This window comes from Triticum dicoccoides, chromosome 3B (assembly GCF_002162155.2).
Source record: "Triticum dicoccoides isolate Atlit2015 ecotype Zavitan chromosome 3B, WEW_v2.0, whole genome shotgun sequence".
In the NCBI taxonomy this organism is placed as follows: domain Eukaryota; kingdom Viridiplantae; phylum Streptophyta; class Magnoliopsida; order Poales; family Poaceae; genus Triticum; species Triticum dicoccoides.
In genome coordinates this window covers 536,469,450-536,492,104 of record NC_041385.1, presented here as the reverse complement: position 1 = coordinate 536,492,104, position 22,655 = coordinate 536,469,450, and positions in this window count along the sequence as shown.

Here is a 22,655-nt window from a genome sequence, read left to right as displayed (position 1 = left end):
AATAAAATATTAAATCATTTATTTACCTTATGCCAATTTTTGCAGGGGCTAGATATATTATTCCAGAGCTCCTTTATAATTGGCATAATATTTGGACATATATTAATATATATAACTAATATATTTCCAATGCAAATATTTATGCATTAATTCCAAATGCCCAAAATAAATACCTATGAGCTCTTACAAATATTGGTTTGATTTTTATCTCTGTCCAATATTTTCAGAGAGCAACATGAGCATTTTCTTGGACCCTTTTGGAGAAATTTTTATTTGGATCATTTTCAAAAATGATTCTGAGGGTTTCACAAATCCCCATTTCAAATTAAATGGAATTTTAAACATGATGCACACACTCTGATGCATGACTAGCTAGGGTGTGACACGACCAGGCATTGGGGACGCAGGCAGGCAGGGTGGAGGTGGCCGGGGCGCGTGCCAGCGCGCTGCGGCCACGCGCTCGTGCTCCTGGCAAGGAGGAAGACGACAGGGGAAGGGGCCAGGTGGGCTGGGCTGGCCAACTGGGCCGGCCAAGTAGGCTACAGGTAAGTCAGGTAGGTCTTCTGCTCTGTATTAATTTTTGTTCTGTTTTCTTTTTATCCAGTTGTTTTGCCACTGCTTGTGAATTCAAAATGAATTCAAACAATGACAAAACACTCTGAATAATTTTATAGTGCTAGATGGACTTTTCCAACAGCACATAAAACATTCCAAAGTTATTTGGAAATATATCCCATATATTATGAATATAATTCCAAATTCAAATACAATAATGATTTAAATTTAGTGCCCAAAATATTCCTTACAAATGTTCTTTATTTTTGGTTTGGTGCAAAAGCCTTGCCAAAAATATTAAACAGTTAATAAGAACATTTTGAGAAACATTGAATGCAATTTCCTAGGGTTCTTTGCCCTTCTTAAATTAAATCTTGAGGCTTCCAAATTTCCTCAATTCAGATTTCAAAATTTAAACATGATGCAGGCAAGATGCAACACTAGGCCGCACCAGAAGCTAGGGATGTGACAACTCACCCCTACTAAACAAGAATCTCGTCCCGAGATTCAAGCGTAGGGTAAGATGGAAGGGGAATGCAACTAACACAATCTTCACGGTCCAGGTTGCACTTCATGAGAACATTGATTCGATCACCATCTTTGTCTCGATGTCTTGCTCTGAGAACTCCAACTAACATGACAAAGAGAGGAAAGGGATAATTTTAGAAGAGTCGATCTTCTCGAAGATCGAGCAACTCACAGAATGAGACATAGAACCATCTCTCAGGTTGAGACACAAAACACACATTTGAAGAAATGTAGTGAGACAGATGACGAGGGCTCGCTAGGTAGACAACAATTCCAGACTTAAGAATGTGGTGATCGGTTGTCAACGTAGCGAGGAGTTGAATTTCCATGATACCATAACGGGGCACCTTAGGGAAGGTGACTCGTAGGAATATCCCTTAAGTGGCAAAAAGAATTACCTTTGATTCAGAGATCATCGAAACTCTTTATACCAGCCTAAGGCAATTCTCGAGCGATCATTTGGAGGGGTTTGGTAGAATGGCATACCCGGATTAGAATGGATGATGTGCATTACCTTGTTGAAACAACACAAAGGATGATTTTAGTAACTGGGGAGAAGCTCAATAGTAGAGAGTGAATCCACTGTTTGAAAAGTTATAGCATAACCGAGGGAACTGAGAGCAACCCCAGTTGGTACCGATGATAACACCTAGCGCTTGTGCGTGCTCTCATGAACTTGAGCATTTCCATATTCATCAAGGTTTTACCAATATCCATGTCAAGGATCCTGGCAACACAACGTACTACCATAGTGAACAACGATGGACGATGCAGACGCAAAGGAATATAACCTCCTCAGATTTCACCTTAGCGGGGCCAAGGGAATAAAATCTGGATGATCGACCGGGAGACATTTAGCACTCCGCTTCTAATGTTCTCCTTGATGTGCTAGCGTAACCCATTTATATATATGGTTTGGTATCTAGGACATCAAGTTAAAGGTCGGACTTCGGGAGCACAAGAATCCATAAGGAATAACTACGGAGCTAAATCCTGCGAGATCCTTATGGGGAGGTGGCCAACTTCCTCAAACAAGATACTACAATAATAGGTCTTACGTTTGGGTGTGTTGGCCACGACATCCACTTTACCGGTTACGGTGAGACCAATATTATAGTTCTTGGGAAACGTTCCAACCATCATATCAGCCTGAGATTCAGATCTGGTTGGTGTCAGAATATACCGGACTCATCAAGTCTAGAAAGAAAAAGGAAAGTTTGTAACACAAATCAACGAGATGGCATTGCGAGATTCTCGGGAATGAACTACGATAGCAGGCTTCAAAACATGAGCTGGTTCTGCTACATACATGTGAACACACTATCCCAGACAAGCATGGCCACATAGTAGTCTTATAATAAAACACTACCGAGTTCAGGTGGGGAACCATCAACGAGGATATCGAAGTCTTGTGCATGAACTAGTATCCGCACATCAACTCCTTTTCCTTGAACAAGTCAACCAGTGGCTTGCTGTGCTAGCGAACGCATATAGAATGGAGGCGGCCAACCTGCCAAACCATAGAGTACTTCGCACATGTGCATGACCAACTTGGGACGATTCCAGAGGAAGAAAAACAATCCTTCTCGGATCCACGGCGGCAACTTACATCAAGTGCACGTGAATTAGAGAAAGTCGCTCCTTTCATCCAAACATATGCTTCATGAACGGTACATGAAGATAATGCTTATAAAGTTTCCAATACTAGCTGGATGTTCAACACGAATCATGGAGGAGACAAAATGCTGCTGATGAGCTCAACAGCAACTCATGGGAATTTCCATATCATTGGACTTCCACCACTATGTGAACAATGGGATGGTATTGGTCAGACCAAAGATGTAATGGTGTATGCTCGAGGAATCAACCACGAGTAAGACTACATTACGAATATCGTTGGTTCCGATTTGATTTGACGATAGCCCATACTCAAGTCAAAGGTTTGGGTAAGCCAATAGATCCAACAATTGACCACGAGGATCAACCAATGAAGATATCATCTTTTTTCAACACACACGCACAAGGATATCCCTTTGGAATGAACTGAGTCGGAAAAGCTTCCATCTTCCAACTCCCCAAGTTATTGTTTAGCTTGACCAACCATCTCAGGGGTATGCAACACAGATTCTTGGAGAATGGCTGATTTACAAGAAACCAAATTGATCACGAACTCAACATAGCGGTCAGACGACAAGCTGGTGATACTTCCGTGAAGATATCCGGAAAATCACGAACCACCAATATGTTACTAAGCTCGGGAGCAATCTTGCTTTTCAGGGCAAGACGATATGATCACAAGAGTGAGGGATTGGCACAATCCTAACTCATTGATCGAAGAGTGCACCAGGAAAGTGGACTAGATAGCACGATCAATCTTAGAATGGTAATTCAGACCGACATGCTAAGAATGAGATTATTGTCCTTTAACTACCAAGCAACAGGGTTGCCAGGAGTATTGGATTCACACATCACGATTCACTTGTCGGCATTCTGGTTGCAACAACACGAAACCGAGGAATGAATGATGATGGCAAGAAGTATCACTGCATCAGGAATTCATAAGAGATGGTGCAATTCTCATGACATTCTTGATATAAAGATGGCAATACCCCAAGGTAGAACAGAATCAAAAGCTGGATTGACATTTTGATTTATGGATTACAACTGCTTTGACCCGATCCTGCAAGTGGATAAGGTACTGGAGTTTGTTTCTCCTAGTCATTCCGGAATAGAATGGCTTGACGGGCCACAAGAGTAAAAGGCATCGATGAACGAATTCATGCATACTCTTGACTATCAATTGATAGACGAGGTCAGAAGACAACTAAAGAGGGACAACCCAAAAGAACATATCATTTTCTAAGTTGTGGATATATGGACTAGCATGTCAAATGAGTTCAACATATTTCTTCCGGATAACCCATGCAGAAAGGTTGAACTGGCAGAGTCACAATATAGAATGGATAACTCATCGAGGGCACTCCTGTTGTGATCTTTGATCCAACAAACTTCTGCCATGGGCGGTTCATAGTATTTGGAAGAAGGAAATACCATGGACCTCGAGGACTATTGCAAAGGTTACTAATATCCTAAAGGAACTAGCAAACACTATCAACATGAGGTAAGTAGGGTGAATCTCGGGTTCAAAACCCAGGAGTAGAATACCTACTACTAAGTGGCATCACAGGATGCTTTCGGGAATGATGGCCAGAATCATCACACTGGGAACGCAAAACATGGTTAGCTTACTAGGTGGCACCCTAAGACACCTAGGGTCATAGTAATAGCTCCAACATATACGTCAAGGCAATAGAGTACCTCAAGTCATCGATTAGTGTGGTTAATCTGGCCCAAAGGGACATCAAAACGAGAGGAAGGGATTTTGCAAATGCTTCAGACTATTTAGAAACCTGGAATGACTCGGACAGCCTAACAGCTGTAAATGCTCAAAAAAAATTGAGACATCCTGTAAATTAGTGGCATGACCACTCAACAACATAATAACAAGGTTTCGAGATCAACAGTTAACATACGAGAGTAGAAGAAACTGAGCTAAGGCTTCAATCCAACAATCTTATAAGTCTACAGATTAGTAACACGTGATCCTGATAGAAAGAAGAGAAAGCCTAGTTCCTTAACCCCGTAGGAAAGATAAGATGACTCGGATCAGAGGGCATGAGGTATAAGGAGTAAAAAGAGCCTTACGTTCCATCCCACAATCAATTCCCTTATATAACTAAAGAATTTCTAGACTCAACTTCGACCAGTTTGGCTTGGTAATCCTACAGGCAGTCAAGCTCTGATACCAAAGCTGTCAGGACCCCGACTCAATGCCACATTGATCTAGCATGTAACACCTCATATCACTTTGCGGCCTCACGCACGGTATTCCCACGGGTGTCGCCTTACCTTTGCCCGGGACCGTTTGCGCCTTGTGGCACACGTATATGATAATGTCGCTAGCATCCATATGATAAGGAGCCCGGTCTGACATGGCTAGTCGTAAACCCAAAGTGGCACAAACTTACAGGGACAGGCATCCATGACCCAGCATCGAACGTGTCGGTCATCAGCGAGTGAATCCAGGCTGTAGCACTGGGCTAATAGGACTCCGGTGAACCGGGCTATAGCGGGCTAATAGGACTCCGGTATTCATCGCGTGACATTTCCCCGAAGGGACAGACACAGGAACGAAGAAGGACACATGCCGGACAGCCTAAGTGTTCCGGAGCAGTAGCAAGCTACCATGGCTCAGTGGAAGCACTAGGAGACATTTCCCGATAAGAGAGGCTACTAAGGATAAACAACTAGATAGTCAGATCCCACACATACCAAGCATTTCAATAACATACACAGTATATGCTCGATATGTGCAAATACAACATGGCATCACAACATGACTCTACGACTCAAGTATTTTATTCAATAGGCTGCGAGGAGCGATATATTACAAACATGGGTCTCACGACCCAACATTCAGAGCATACAAGTTAAAGCACATGCGGAAGCTTAACATGTCTGAGTACAGACAACTACAAATGAAAAATGCTGAGAAGCCTGACTATCTACTAGATCCTGCCGAGGGCACAAGATCGTAGCTGAGGTAACAAGCTAAACATCGAAGTCCACGCGGAACTACTAGCGAGACTGAAGTCTCTCTGCAAAAATGTAAAATAGGCAAACGTGAGTACAAATGTACCCAGCAAGACTTACATCAGAACTAACTACATATGCATCATTATCAACAAAGGGGATGCTGGGGTTTAACTGCAGCAAGCCAGCTTTGACTCGGTGGCTATCCTGAACTACGACTGCAAGTAACTCTTTTGAGGTGGCGCACACGAGCGCACATATTCACCAACCAATACACTACTATGGATCCGCTCCCGTCTCCCTACGAGAACGCCATCCATAGCACTCATGCTTATCTTGCGTATTTTAGAGTATCCACTTTCACTTGTCTATGAACTGTACAGGCAACCCAGAAGTCCTTTTCCGCGGACACGGCTATTCGAATAGATCATATTAACCCTGCAGGGGTGTACTTCTTCACACACGCTCCCGGCACTTACCACCATGTACACGTCGTGTATCTCGGCAACCTTCAAGCGGAAGCCTGGCGAGGGAGTCGGCCATGACCTGATTAACCACTAAAGTCTCTCATCCAGGTTTATCGCCTATTCGGGTTCCATCCGCAAGGAGATCCGGCCGGGGTGTCGCTCACGGCCCCAAACGATGTGAGCAGTGTTCCCAAGCCCACCATCCGGGTGCCACTTGGTACACCATGCCACTGTGCCTAGTCTGTTCCAAGCCCACCTATACCGGGTGCCACTTGGTAGACTACTAACACTACCTACAAACACCAGAAACTAGTTGCAACTCCTGGACAGAGATCATGTTGATTAATAAGTCGAGAGGGGCACTTAAGCATTCCAATGTGTGGTAGTAGCTGTTCATGGATCAAAAACACAGAACTCAGTTCCTGAGGATGGCTTCAATGAGACAACCCACCATTTACTCCTACATGGCCTCTCATCGCTACCTTTACCAAATCGTGTTCACACACTTAGCTCACACACGGTAGGACATGTTCACACACCTCCAATTCATCCCTGATGAATCAGACCTGACACAACTCTAAGCAATAGCAGGCATGACAACAAGCATGAATGAGTAGGCACATCAGGGCTCAAACAACTCCTACTCATGCTAGTGGGTTTCATCTATTTACTATGGCAATGACAGGTCATGCAGAGGAAAGGGGTTCAACTACCGCGGCATGTAACAGTTGAATCGTTGTTGTCCTAATGCAGTAAAAGAGAGCAGGAGCGGGAGTGTGGGATTGTATCGGAATGAACAAGGGTTTTTTGCTTGCCTGGCACTTCTGAAGATAGTAATAGTTCTTCATCGGTGTCATCGAACTCATCATCGGAACCACGTCTATAGAGAGGGGACAAACGCCGGCAAACAAGGAAGAACACCATCAATGCAATGCACAATATGATGCATGATCATGACATGGCAATATGATGTGGTTTGAGCTAATGCAACTAGCAGCAGGTTAAATGAAGTTGGTTTGAACCCAAGATTCAAATTCCAACTCCACATGTGATTATTTAAATGCCCTTCATTTCATTTGTCCTAAACAGTAGTGATAAGTTGTTCTAACATGCATGAAAATGGTACAGATGGATAGATTGGATTTTTCTGATCATTTGTCATATATAATTTATTTCATTTGGAGTTACGTTTGAATTTCTATGATTTTTAGAAGTTTATACTATTTTCTGGAATAAATAAATCATTTCTGATTTATTTAAAACTCCAGAAAACATTTACTGCGTCAGCATGATGTAGTAGTGATGTCAGCAGGTCAACGGGCGGCCTAGGTCAAACCTGACCAGTGGGGCCTACTGGTCAGTGACACAGAGTCAGCTACAGAGGCTGACATGTGGGACCCGGTCAAAGCTGACGTGGCCAAGTCAACGTTGACAGGCGGGGCCCACTGTGGTTAGTATTAATCTAACAGAGAAAATAATAGTAATTAGTTTAGGCACTGGGGCCCACATGGCAGTGGCTCTAGGGGTGGCTTAGTTGGGTCATTAGTGGTAATGACGGCCACGTCATCAGTCGCCGGAGTTCGGCTGGCGACGACCAAACCAACGGCGGAGGCTCGCCGGAGTTGGGCTACAGGCAGCGACTGGGTGCGCTGAGGGCATCTACGTGGAGCTGGAACTCGCCCGCATCTAGGGGTGCTAGCGGAAGGAGCCGGGGCGGCGTGTAACTACAGCGGCGACCGGAGCTCGGAGGTGCTTCGAGATGGCGCTACGAGGCACGGCAGGACATGTGAGTGGGTGCGTTCAGCTTCTGGGGGCTTGCTGAGCACGAGGGTGGGATCAGACGCAAGCGGTGGTGGCTAGAACGACGACGATGACATGCGCGGCGGAGCCGAGTTCTCGGCCATGGTGGAGATGCGTCCTGGAGCTCGCGAACGCGAGGGGGGAAGAGAGGGGTTCGGCGCGGAAGCTCACAGCGATCACCTTGAAGAGGTCAGCGGCTCGGGGGAGATCCGGTGTGGGCGGAATGACGAAGCCGATCTCCGGCGTCCGGAGGAAGAAGACGACGGCGAGGACGGTGCTACGGGGCTTCCGGCATCACGTGGGTTGGTGGAGACGAAGAGGAGGGCGCGACGGTTCTTCTGGAAGCATCGGCGAGGCGAGGGGTGGACGATGGCCGCGGTGGTGCTCGTTGGCGTTCTCAGGTGCTCGTGGTCGATCGCGGGAGAGAGAGAGCAGAGGAGGAGGAGGGGGTCCAGAGAGAGAGGGGCGGTGAGGGGTTCCAGAGGGGTAGAGTGGCAACGTTGGAGGCGTCCAGGCGTTGGGGACGCAGGCAGGCAGGGTGGAGGTGGCCGGGGCGCGTGCTAGCGCGCTGCGGCCACGCGCTCGTCCTCCTGGCAAGGAGGAAGACGACAGGGGAAGGGGCCAGGTGGGCTGGGCTGGCCAACTGGGCCGGCCAAGTAGGCTGCAGGTAAGCCAGGTAGGTCTCCTGCTCTGTATTAATTTTTGTTTTGTTTTCTTTTTATCCAGTTATTTTTCCACTGCTTGTGAATTCAAAATGAATTCAAACAATGACAAAAACACTCTGAATAATTTTATGGTGCTAGATGGACTTTTCCAACAGCACATAAAACATTCCAAAGTTATTTGGAAATATATCCCATATATTATGAATATAATTCCAAATTCAAATACAATAATGATTTAAATTCAGTGCCCAAAATATTCCTTACAAATGTTCATTATTTTGGTTTGGTGCAAAAGCCTTGCCAAAAATATTAAATAGTTAATAAGAACATTTTGAGAAACACTGAATGCAATTTTCCAGGGTTCTTTGCCCTTCTTAAATTAAATCTTGAGGCTTCCAAATTTCCTCAATTCAGGTTTCAAAATTTAAACATGATGTAGGTAAGATGCAACACTAGGCCGCACCAGAAGCTAGGGATGTGACACCGTCCCACCACCCTGCGTCCACCGTGGCGAGCTAGCGGTGGCCGACTCCGGCTCATGCGACAACGAGCTGGAGGCGGCCGCCCTCTGCGGATCCGGCTCTGAAGCCGCCTTCACCGCACGCCGGTGAGCCGGCGACAAGATCACAAGTTCCGCCTGCGCAGTCGGCTGCTCAGGCGGCACCTCGGGCTGGCCGCCCTGGCCGGTCCCGGCCGACGGAGGCGGCACCACTCCTCCCTCCTGGACGACTACGTCGCCTTCCGCCCTCTCCGTCACCGGCGGGTCGCGGCTGATCTCCTCCGGCGGGGGCTGTGGGACGTCCGGGGGCGCGGAACAGAGGGGATGACGAGCCGCGGAGGCTGGCCTTGCTGGGCCTCCGCCGTCTTCTCTGCGGCCTCGGCCTCCACCCGGGCCCTGGCCGCCGCGTCGGCCTGCGCCTCGGCCGACTCCGTCGTCGTCTCCAGGGCCGGCTCGGCTGCGGCCGCCCTTCTCTCCTCCGCGTCCCGCTCCTCCCGCGCTTCCCGCGCGTTCCGCTCCGTCGCCGCCTGAAGCTCGGTGCGGGGATCTATACGACGGGAGCCTGCAGACCCTCCCGCTCCGTCGACTATGGAGGCGGCGGTAGTCTGCTCAAGAGAGAGCGGGGCCCTGGTTGAGAAAATAGGAGACAAGACTTAGAAGAACATCAAACGAAGAAAAGAAAGAAAGTTGCGTAAAGGCCAGAGCTTACGCCCAGACCGCCTGCGGCTGCTTCACCACTTTGCGGAAGTGGGCCGCCTTCACGGCCGCCTCGTCTCGCTTGGTTGCCGCCGTAGGCACCTTAGACCTCTTCGGTCGGCCGCCGAAGGGAGTCGGTGCCTCTCGGCGCTTCAGTACGCTGCCTCGTGCGGCCGGCCCGCCGGATGGGCCGACGCCTTGGGGGTCGGACACCGGCTGGCGGCATGGAGCGGGGTCGGCCTCGTCATCATCGGGCCAGTCTTGGAAGCCGGCGGTGAAGCCGGAGCCGCCTGTCTCGCCGCCGCCCCCCGTGGTGTTGTCGTCCAGGGCGGCCGCCCCCAAGTCGGCATCGTCAGGATCGTCCGCCTCGCGATCGGGGGCGAACTCACGCTTCGGCCCCGCGGTCCTGGCTGGAGGATGAAGAAGGGGGTTCTGGTTGAGGACAGACCGACTGGTCAAGAGTCGGCCCGGAAAAAGAATTCGGCAACAAATGAAGAAAGAAAACTTACCATGGGTGGTGGATTGGCGCGAGAGAATGGCGCCATGCCATACTGCCAGTCCGGCTTGAGCTTGTAGTTGGAGATGTAGTTCACCATGTAAGACACCTCGTCGTGAGGCATCTCCCTGGTGCTGAGCCGGCTCGGGTCGAAGCGGCCGCTCATCTGATAGATCAGATGAGGGTGGCCTTGGAGCGGAAGGACCCGACGCTCGACGAAGGCGGCGATCAAGTCGGGTCCGGTCAGGCGGTCCGATGGATGAGCACCCGAAGTCGAGCGACGGCTCCGGCTCCAACCGGCGTCAGCGACCTGGCCCGGTAGGACCATGAAGCCGACCTACCAGCTGGCGGGCTGGCTACATAAGCCGGCAAGTTGACGTAATCGCCTTTCGGGGCAACGTTCTTTACATAAAGTAAGACCATTGCCAGAGCTTTACCGACTGGATCAGCGCGATTGAAGGGAAGGGGTTGTCGGAGGTGGACCTCCTCATGGCGATGAAGGCGCCGCACGGAGCTGGCACACCGGCGACGACCGTGCCGAGCTTGGATTGGAAAAACTCCCCCCAGAGCTCGATGGTAGGGAGGACGCCGAGGAAGCCTTCGCACAAAGAGACGAAGGCCAACAGCAGCGCCACCGCGTTGGGGGTGAGGTGGTGCGGCTGGAGTTGGTAAAAGTCCAGAAAAGCACGGAAGAAGCCACTGGCGGGGAGGCCGACGCCGCGCATGCAGTGCGAGTATAAGATCACTCGCCCGCCTTCCTCCGGCGCCGGTGAAATCTCCCTCGCTAGCGCGAGGTGGACCTGCACGAGATCCTCGCTCAGCAGCCGCCTCGTCTTGCGGAGAAACTCTATGTGGTCGTCGCGGATGGTGGAGCCGTCCCAAGAGCTCGACGTCGGAGCCATGGCGGCGAGCGCGACGACGAGAAGCGCCCGGCGCGGAGGCAGCAAGCCTGCAGCGCGTTGGGAGGAAGAATGGATGGCAGAGCGGGAGCACAGCGAGGAGCTACCGCAGCAAAGCAGAAGAAGAAGGGGGCAGGGCGAGGGCGAGCGTGCGAACGACTGCTGCTCCCCCTCCCCGCCCCTACTTATAGCCTCGCGCGGCGAAGCCGAGGAGGCGAGGCGCGGGGGAGCGTGGGATTAACTGCGCCCACTCTCCCACGCCCCGCGATTATCGCGCCTTGATGGCGAGTGGGAACCGCCGCCGGAAGACGTGCGGTCGGTTCGGGCCACAAAAGATCCGCGCACGGGCCGAGGCGTGGGAGTGGCGGGCCCTGGCCTGCGACGGCGTCCCGTCGCGCGCGTGGGCTGGCAGGCCTTGCCAGCCGAAGGGTGCCACCCGGCACGCGAAAAGCGGGCGGCCAGCCCGCCGCTCGGCTGGCACGCTAGCTGGTTCCCGCCTTCGAATTTTGAGGAGGCGTCGCCGAGAAGGCACGGGTAAGAAAGGCCGTCTCCTAGCTGCCGGCTCCTCAGGATAGGAAGCTGGACGAGCTTCTCGATTTCCCTTCAGCCGCGAAGCCCAACCAGCTTCAGGGACTACTGTCGGAGTAAATGACCACGGGTAGCCTGACCGGCTCCCTTTGGCCCTCAAAAAAAGCAACGGGCCGATCGGACCTCGAAGCACCTAAGACACGGGGCCGCCTTTCTCCGGCCGGCTATCACCTAGGCCGGCTGGCGGAAGGCGGCCCGGCCATAAAACAACCTTCGGAGGATGCCAAGCTCGCGCCGACTCCAAGAAGCCGGCCCGTGAAGGACTGACTCCAAGAAGCTGGCCCATGAAGGACCGGCTCCCCGGAGGCGGCCCATGAAGGGCCGACTCCAAGAAGCAAGCGGCCGAATGCCGCGTCCTAAAGACCATCGCCCATAACGGTGACGGGACAGGGTGTGGCTATAGCGAGCCCTGCCACCCCCGAATCCCGGTGTATGCGTGGCTACAGTACGCCGTACGGGGCAGCCATCCCCCGTCCGGCGTGGCACTGTTGCCATGCAAATCATGACGCCATCCACGACGGGTTGCCAGTACGGCCCGCAGGCGGCGGGCCCCTTCGGTCAGAGAGACATCCGAAGGCGGCCCGACCTCCCCCAGCCGGCCCAAGGCCGGGCTGGCTTCCAATAGCCGGCTTGCTCGCCACTCAGGGCGCGCGCACCATTAAGCAGATGAGACACGGTAAGGCTACAGTGGGAGCCTGCAAGGCGGCGGCACTGTAGCCATGCTTACCTCGACAAAGCCCTCGTCATCAGAGGCGAGGTAACAGTAACCAGCCCCCGACAAGATCCCCCATGAGGTGGGGCTGGCCTGTCGACCAGCGGGCCGACAGCCGGCGGGACCCACCAGTCGGCGGGCCCCAGAAGCCGGCGGAGAAGACGGCGGTCGTAGACACTTACGGCCTGGGCCTGCACCTAGCCGGATTACCATTATACCCCCAGGGGTAGGCCTATATAAACCACCCGGGACACCCATGCAAAGGGTTGATCTCATAGAGTTTTAGACACTACCATTGGGAGAGGAGAGAGCTAGCCTTGCCCTTCTTCCTCTTACCACCGAACAGCTCAAGGAGCCTCTTGTAGCTACTTATTGATCTAGTGATCATGCGGAGACCCCGCAGAGCAACAGTAGGGGTGTTATCTCCACGGAGAGCCCCGAAGCTGGGTAAGATTCGCCGGCGTGCATGTCTTCGCCTTATCCCGTTTCCAAGCACCGGTGATGTCTTACTTGCTCCCACAATGATAAGCCATCCGTTGGCATATGTCGCACCTACCACCCGACACTCCCGCTCTGGACATGTTTGGTTGTACGGAGAAGGTGAGAACTGGGGCGCTGGAGCTCGAGCATGCGAGAATGGATGAGCGAAGAAGGAAGAAGGCATGGGTGAAGAAGGAGAGTCCTTATCTCTTTATAAAGGCGGTAGAAACTGTGCGCCTCCCCACTTGCCTGTTAAGATCGCTTATCTCCCAAGCGGCATGATTGATGGAATGGTTGGGTTACCCATACCCGTATTGATGAGAATCACGTGATAAGGGGACACGATCTCTGCTTCGACAAGACGTGCCAAGGAATCCGCCTCGCAATATGTGCAGTAGCTGGTTGAGAAAAACGATTCGAATAATGACTGGGTCGTGGCGTGATGTCACGCTATGAAAAGTTGTCAGCATATTAGATTTGTGGAATATTGTGCTCTCTATGGTGGTATGTGGAATTTGTTTTGCAGAGCCAGACACGATCCTTGTGTTCAAAATCTTCTATGGAGTATTCGGAGAAGGAACCTGCCTTGCAATGCCGAAGACAATTTGCGCGCCGGAATCATCGTCATTGAAGCCTGGTTCAGGGGCTACTGAGGGAGTCCTGGATTAAGGGGTCCTCGGACAGCCGGACTATATACTTTGGCCGGACTGTTGTACTATGAAGATACAAGATTGAAGACTTCGTCCCGTGTCCGGATGGGACTCTCCTTTGCGTGGAAGGCAAGCTTAAATATTCGAATATGTAGATTTTCTTCTCTGTAACCGACTCTGTGTAACCCTAGCCCCCTCTTGTGTCTATATAAACCGGAGGGTTTAGTCCGTAGGACAAGAAGAACAATCATAATCATAGGCTAGCTTCTAGGGTTTAGCCTCTATGATCTCGTGGTAGATCAACTCTTGTAATACTCATATCATCAAGATCAATCAAGCAAGAAGTAGGGTATTACCTCCATCGAGAGGGCCCGAACCTGGGTAAAACATCGTGTCCCATGCCTCCTATTACCATTAGCCTTAGACGCACAGTTCGGGACCCCCTACCCAAGATCTGCTAGTTTTGACACCGACACACCCCTGTAGGGAAGTTTATCTATTCGAATAGCCGTGTCCCTCGGTAAAAGGATGACCCAGAGTTGTACCTTGACCTTGTGACAACTAGAACTAGATACTTAATAAAACACACCCAGACAAGTCCCAAAGACAACCTGGTGATCGCTTTCCCACAGGGTGACGAGGAGAGGATCGCCGACTAGGATTATGCGATGCGATGCTACTTGGAGGAGTTCAATCTACTCTCTTCTACATGCTGCAAGACGAAGGCTGCCAGAAGCGTAGTCTTTGATAGGACTAGCTATCCCCCTCTTATTCTGGCATTCTGCAGTTCATTCCACCGATATTGCCTCTTTACATATATACCCATGCATATGTAGTGTAGATCCTTGCTTGCGAGTACTTTGGATGAGTACTCATGGTTGCTTTGCTCCCCCTTCCCCCCCTTTCCCTCTACTTCTTGGATGGCACAACAGACGTTGGAGCCCAGGAGCCAGACGCCACCATCGACGACGACTCCTACTACACTAGAGGTGCCTACTACTATGTGCAGGCCGCTGACGACGACCAGGAGTAGTCTAGGAGGATCCCAGGCAGGAGGCCTGCGCCTCTTTTGATCTGTATCCCAGTTTGTGCTAGCCATCTTATGGCAACTTGTTTTACTTATGTCTGTACTCAGATATTGTTGCTTCCACTGACTTGTCTATGATCGAGCACTTCTATTCGAGCCCTCGAGGCCCCTGGCTTGTATTATGATGCTTGTATGACTTATTTATGTTTTAGAGTTGTGTTGTGATATCTTCCTGTGAGTCCCTGATCTTGATCGTACATGTTCGCGTGCATGATTAGTGTATGATTGAATTGGGGGTGTCACAGACACAAGGGTATTCCCAGGTTTGAGCTCTATCAACGAGATAATACCCTACATCCTACTTTCATTGTATTGATTTTGAGGGAATGGAGAGTACAAGTTGATCTACCACAAGATTGTAATGAGTCTATATGTCCATTTACGAGCCCCCCTTGGCTTATATAAATACCCGGGGTCTAGGGTTGACACATAGGTTGGTTATCTCTAAGGTAGTCATGATGTAGACGCACTCTAAGCCTTGGAGTATCTCTTCTTTGGCGTCATGGGCCTAACAAGCATGACCCATATGTAAATCATCACAAAGGTCCTCAGCCCGTCCCTCCTGTCCGCGAAATGGTCTGATGTGTACCCCTGGTGCAGGACACTATCAATAGTCCCTGAACTGGTCTTCAAGTCGAGGATGCACCTCGGTCCTTTTGAGCTGCATTTTGTCCTTACCCAGGTTGGACAACTGCGTGCTGGGGGAATGAGCGGGTATTCTAATTTGTTCCTTTTATTTTCAGGTGGCCCGGGTTTCCCAATTCACCCGTTCATGAAGGGCTTACTACATTTTTACGGCCTTCCACTGAATCATCTGATGTGGAGCATCCTACGGACATCACCATGTCAAGAGTATGTTTGACAAGTGACACATGCCACATCTACTTCACATACATAAAGGTGAATCATCTCCTTTACACGTGTTCACTTGTGCCCTTCCTGGATGGTATACTACTTGATAGGTGAAAACCCGAAAAGCCAAAAAGATCCAGGAAAAAACCCATTTAAAAAGCAGAAAACACGTGTGGAAATATAAATAGAAAAACAAATTAATGTTCAAACTTGAGTTTTAAAATGCTTGTGGTGCATATATGGAGGCAACAATGAACAGTATCTTTGTCTATTATCTGGTTCACCTAAGGTATGTCTATGTTGTTCAACTTGGTGGGAAACAAACAGTAAACCAATCATCATCTATCTTTTTTATTAAATTAAAGCTATCATCAGTCTGCTATCATTAAATTTGGATCAACCAACTGGTTGTACCATCACTCTAGATTTTTGCGTGCTCTCCTTACATAATCTCACTATTTTTTTGTATGCATGTCAGTTATTGTACACAATCATGCTGAGCATTGATAACCCACAAGTATAGGGGATTGTTTGTAGCCTTCTTCGATAAATAAGAGTGTTGAACCCAACGAGGAGCTAAAGGTAGAACAAATATTCCCTCAAGTTCTATCGACCACCGATACAACTCTACGCACACTTGGCGTTTGCTTTACCTAAAACAAGTATGAAACTATTTTGCAAGAATAAAACTACAAGTACTTCACGAGAATAAAACTACAGATAAATTGCGAGGTAATAAAAGTGGATAGTGTCGGTGTCAAAACCAGCGGATCTTGGGTAGGGGGTCCCGAACTGTGCGTCTAAGGCTAATGGTAATGGGAGGCGTGTCGGTGTACAAAAGTAGGGGCCTAGCTTTTGACCCCTTTACTTGTGCACGGGCAGTCAGAGCCGCCTGCCACGACCGCACATGAGCAAGGCAAGAGAGGGAAGCTGCAGAAAAGCCAAGGCCACAGGGACAAGCAAAGCAAAACAACAAAGGACCAAGACCACAAAGGTTGCACGGGAAATGTAGGTTGCCCTGGCAAGGAACCTTGCCGAGGGCAGCCCCAGCAGCCCCGACAAGATCCTTGTTGGGGCAGCTCGTCCACACCCATTGAGCGAGCCACCTTCGAGCCCACCGATGCTGAGCAGTCGCGTTGGGACAGGGTTCGGGAGGCATCTCCGTGATGGCATGCAGATCTTTGTGAAGACATAGAGTAATCAAGATCAAATGGGGATATGAAGGCAGCCGTCCCCACCGAAGAAACCCACAGGACCCCCCGGCAAGATCCTTGCTGGCGAAGCCGGCGCATCGCGGCAAGACCCTTGCCGGGCCACGCGGCAAGACCGTCGCCAAGCGTCCTGGCAAGGCCACTGCCAGGCTTGCACCAGCCAAGTTCCTACCGCTGTTCATGCACAGCCACCGACCCAACCAGCTGGGGCAGGCACCTGCGTGGCAGCATGCAGACCTTCATGGAGGCTCCACCATCGCGCCACCTCAGCTGCCTGCCTGCCTACATGGCGCTGCATGCGTTGCTGGCTGAGGCGCGTGTAGAAGCCAGGAGGGGCGGTGACAGACGGGACGGGCATCACCCCCGTCCCCCAATAAAGTGACGAAAATCTAAGCCCCGCATTTAATGCGTCTTGTCCTGTAATACTAGCGATAACCTCACAACGCTGTAGCACTTTCCACCTCCTGTGTGCCACTGTGGCAGCCCCTTTCGCCTATAAAAGGAGTCCCATAGCATACTGAGAAGGGATTCGGCTCTTTTGAACCTAGCAGCACCCAGAGCTAGTTCGAGAGCTCAAGAACACTAATACAACCACCAAAGCAGGATCGTAGGGTTTTACGCATCTTTGCGGCCTGAACCTAGGTAAATCCCCTGTGTGCCATCCCCTAGTCCCACTCTTCTCACGATTCCGTGCCCTGCAACCGCAGAAGGGATTCCAGTGATCCCATAGGTGTCGTTTCCCACCGACATCTTTGGTGCGCCAGGTAGGGGGCAACGCTATTGTGAGAATCTGGCCTAGGGGTAGGCCTAGCAGTTCATCATTGTCGCGGCATCTGCGGAGAAGGCAGACAAGAGGGCGGCGCTGCCCATTGGCATGAAGGATGCCGAGGCGGCGATGAAAGAGCTAAGTCTTGCCATACTTTAAGTGTTTATCCTTAAATATAAGGTTGTTTTCCTCGGCGGTTCTGCCTATGTATGGGAAACTTGTAAGCGAAGGGGCCCTCCTGCGATTGGCAACACCCTTGTTCTGTTTTGAGCCCGCTCAACAGTTCAAGCGGCCACGTCGAGAGTGGCAGGGTAGCCTTCTGCCACCAGCTACACTCTCGTTTCTGACTCGAGTCAAGCTCGATAGATCGAGCGGCTGCGCTGGCAGCGGTAAGGTGCTTCGCCAGCGGCAAGCATACCTGACAGGGTAATGAGGGTCCGTCCTCAGGGCGCCGCCCCGGGTTACGCGCCAGCAAGCTTACCCAATCGACGTGGGGCATACATACAAAGGAGAATCTAACCGGAGAATAACATGCACAGTTTCAGGGGTACTGCAGAGTCGTATTACATAAATTGCCGCCGCGGTTCTAACTAAAGATAGCATTTGTCTTGGTCATGGACCTACAGCGGCGGTAAGAAATGAGGTTCTCAGTCCCGACGCTGGCCCTCCAACCTCTTGATTTTGTTGATGCGGCTGAGGATGGGCAGGATACGCTCATTGAGCGCTACGATGTCAGCATCCTCCGGCAAGCTCTTCAACACCGCTCCAAAGTCGAGGTCAGGATGCCAGTGCGCTATCTTGACGAGCACCCTGGTGATGGCCTCCTGGCAAAGAATCCGGGATTCTTCGGCAAGGGAGGCTGCCCGGTTGGAGTGGAGCCGCTTCAAGGCGCCAACGACCCTCTCAAAGTATATGGTCAGGCTGGCGTTGGGGCTCAGGTTCACTTCCGGGGCGTACTCCATGCCCGGCACCCCGATGATGGCCAACTGGTCGGCGGCCGAGTTTGCGATGGCAAGGCGTTCAAGCTAGCGTTTCTCATCCGCCTTGTGATCCTTGAGGTTGGCGGTCTCATTCCTCAGCAGCTTCTTCTCCATCTCCATCTCCTTTGTCAGGAGTCCCTCCCGGGTCAAGGCCCCCGACAGCACCTCCTCGAGCTCTCCCAGCTTTTGCTTGAGATCTTTGATGGAGGCATTGGCTTCGGAGAGCTCTCCAGACTTGCCAATGATCTCGCCCTGCGCCTCTGTCAGGGTGCCGTTGAGAGCGTCCTTCTCTTGGGACAGCTTCAGTGTTTGATCCTCCAGCTCCTTCACCTTGCCGGTGTGAGCCTGAGCTAGGGCATTGAGTGCCTCCTGATGCCTCCGCTCCAGCTCCTGGGTCCGCTGTAGGACGAGCTTGTACACTTCTTCATCCTTGCCGCGGAGAGTGGTGGCAAGCTTCTCCTCGCGCGTGGCAACGTCCTCCTCCTGGGTCCTCAGGGCGGCCTCATGCTGGGACCAGACGGCTGCGGCCTCATCGGCCAGCCTCTTCGCCGTTTCCTGGGCCTTCTCGATGTCGTCCAGCCTCATGGTGAGCTCCAGGTCGCGCCTGGCCAGCTTGCCCTGAGCGGCCTTCAGCTCGTCCTGAGCCTGGCGCCACCAACCTTGTGCCTCGGTGACGCGCTCCTCAAAATCTACATCCACTTTCTCCACCACCCCCGTCTTGGACTTGGCCTTGTCCAGGCGAGCGCGGTGGAGAGCCTGGAGTTTCCGGAAGCTGGCACCCATGGCCCGGAGCAGCCGCTCCTCCTGGGAGCCATCGCCATCGATGCTCGGCTCATCAATAACGTCAAGACTGGCGCCGGTGAGCACCTCATTGTCGAACAGTTCGCCCTCGACAGGGGCTCTGGAGCTTGACGCACCTGGAAGGTGTACAAAGAGGTCATCGCCCACCTTCAGGTACTTGCCGGAGCCAGAGGCGGCGGAGGAGGAGGGCTGGTCGTCGACCACTGCCTCCTCGACAGTGGCCTTGCCGGTTCCCTCGGCGGGTCCCTTGCCGGGCTCCTCGGCACGCTCCTTGTCGGGGCCTTCAGTGGGCCCCTTGGCGGCGTCCTCGGTGGCGTCCCTGGCGCTCTCCTCGGCAGCAATCTTCTCCGCCTCCGCCGCGGCCTCCACGGCGACATCCTTGATGGTGGTGTCGACGTCCTCCGAAGAAGGGCCTGGACAACAAGAAAGAGACGGGGTGGAGCCAAGATCGAAAGCCGGAGAGGAAAAGAAGAATGTAAAAAAAACAGGTAGCCTACCTGTGCCAGGCCGAGGGGCGGAAGCCTTTTCTCCGCCAAGATCCAGCGCCGAATGGAAGCCACCAGCGCCTGCGTTCTCCTCCTCCTCCTCCGTTTGCATGGCCTTGGGGCTTGGTGCCCTTGCCGGGGACACCCCTCGTGGCGGTGTGGTTGACGGGGGATGCACGATAGGAGAATCCCTTCGTGGCTCCCCTTGGTGCTGCTCCCCTCCTGCACCCACGACTTGGTTAGCGCTGAAGCATCACGCATAACGCACGCTGATGGAGGGCGGGTGATGGACTCACGTTGGGGGCTGGGCCGGGGGCTGCTGTTCAGGCTGCTCGACACCACCAGTGGCGTGCCGGAGGTGCCTGCCGGGGGCTGGCTACTCGCTGACGACCGAGCCCTCTTCATCCTCTAGGCCAGCATCTCCACATCCCTGCAAAATGAAGGCAAGTGAGTAACACCGTCGAGGGATGTGCGAGGAATGAGGGAGGAAAGCAGAGGCTTACTCGTCATTTCCTTCCTCCTCCTCCTTTGGTGCCTTCCTTTTCCTCGCTGGGCTGGGTGACCCAGAGTATCTGTCCGGACTGAGGGGACCAAAGTCAAAGGCAATCCCCGCGCCAACGCCTGCCGGCGGCGAGGAAGGCGGTGGCTTCTGAGCACGCCTGGACGACGAGGAAGCAGGTGTCTTCCTCCTCGCTGCCTCGGCTTCCGCCGCCTTCTTCGTCACCGCGGCCCTCGTCAGGCGCGTCGCCCCTCCCTGCGCCTGCCGCAGCTGCGCGGCCCGGCCAGGGTGAACCGGCTCGCTGGAGGCAGCCCGCCGCATAACTCGCCCCCTCCCGGTGGCCGGAGGGACGGAGGCTACAATCTCCTCCTCCTCGTCTTCCTCCGAAGCCCCGTCCATGACGTCCTCAACAAGGGGGGCCCCGGCGCCGGCACCGCTGGCCTCCCCAGCGACCGCCGCCCACCGGGAGAGGTCCTCCTCCTCCGCTTCTGCCGCAACACTATCCATCATGCCGCAGGCGTTGCCGGCCTCCATGACGAGCCTCGCCGACTCCTCTGCAAGCCTCGCCTCCCGCAACCTGCGGGCGATGTAGTCCAACTCCACCTAAGAACTGCCCTGGACAAGCCGCGGCTCATCGGTGACATATGCCTCGTGCAAGGTGTCGAAGAACTCTTGCACCCTGAGCTCGTCAGGCTCGACCCAGCTCGGGTCAAGGCCATGCACATTAAAGAGCGGCATCATGGCGATGATATCCGACTGACGAGAGTTGTTGCTGAGTGGGACCACCCCCGTTGGCAACTTGAAGACGGGCTCCTTGTCCACCTTGCCGGCCTTCGCGGCAGCTCTTGCCACCTTGCCGGACCACTCTACCTCGCCCTCTTCATTAACCTCGATCTGGAAGATTCGCTGGTAAAGATGAGCATGCCTCAGCACTGTCAGGTTACGGTCGAGGCCGGGGCGGAGCCGCATGATATCAGCAGCATTCACAAAAAGCCAGGCCGGCCTCCCCTTATCGTGCAGAGGGGCAATCCGGCGACGGATGAAGTCCGCACAGATCATCTCGAGGGTGAGCCCGGCCCGGGTAAGCCTGAGGATCCTGGTGGTGGCGATCGTGAGCTTCTCGTCCTTGATGTCGACGTGGCCCCAGTCCTTTCCACGGACCAGCGCCACTTGACGGACCTCACAGAATGCCAGCGGATTGTCCTCCTCGATATAACACCACCGGCCCCGCCACTCTTCCCACCTCTCCTTCATGCTGCCATCCGGGTATGCTCCTTTGGCCCTTGGGATCCAAGCGACGCTGCCGGTGATGGATGGCGCCTCCCTTTTGGATCCTGGGGGAGAAATAGTGGCGGAAGAGCGCCGTGCTGGGATGCACCCCGACGAAGCCCTCGCAAAGGTGTGCGAAAAGGGCCATACACGCCACGACATTTGGGGTGAAGTCCAAGAGGCGGAAGCCGAAGGTGTACAAGATATCCTTGAAGAAATCAGAGAAAGGGGGACATAGCCCGCAGGAGAAGTAGTCGACGAAGAAAGGGTATCGATTTGGGGAAGGCCCGGCACTAGCGGGGATGATGTGTGTGGCCGGATGCCCCGTCGTCTCCCCCTGTCTTCACGCCCCATAGGACCTTGAAGTACTCCCGGAGCATGGGCACGTCGACCGTCGAGGGGAAAAGGGCGAACTGCGCCCGTCACACCACGAGCTCGCTCTCCGACGGCTCCGCCGCGCCGGCATCCTTGGCTGCCCCCTTTCCTTTGGAAGATTTGGGTGCCATTGCGGTCGCGGAAAGTAGGGGATGGTAGAAGCGTGTCGGCGATGAGCAGAAGCAGAGGGCTCGAGGAAGAAGAAAGGGGGCGGCGGTTTCCAGATGGAGGGAGGCGCATGAAAGGGGAAAATTGAGCAGCGCGCCCGCGGTTATCCCTTTTTTATGGGGAAAATGTGGGCTGCCTCCTCTCCCATTAACTGCGACGTGACGCATGCATGCGGTCGCCATCCCACGCATGCCCACGCCGTCAAGCACGCGCATGACCCCCATGTCACGCGTTCGACGTAGGTCGTGGGGAAGCGCAACGGGCGGAACAGTGGCCGCGGTAAAATCCGCCTCAACTGCCCGCGCACCATTCTGGCCCTGGCCCAACAACGCACTGTGCCCATGTGTGACCCATGCTCGGGGGCTCCTGTCGGTGTACAAAAGTAGGGGCCTAGCTTTTGACCCCTTTACTTGTGCACGAGCAGTCAGAGCCGCCTGCCACGAGCGCACATGAGCAAGGCAAGAGAGGGAAGCCGGATAAAAGCCAAGGCCACAGGGACAGGCAAAGCAAAACAACAAAGGACCAAGACCACAA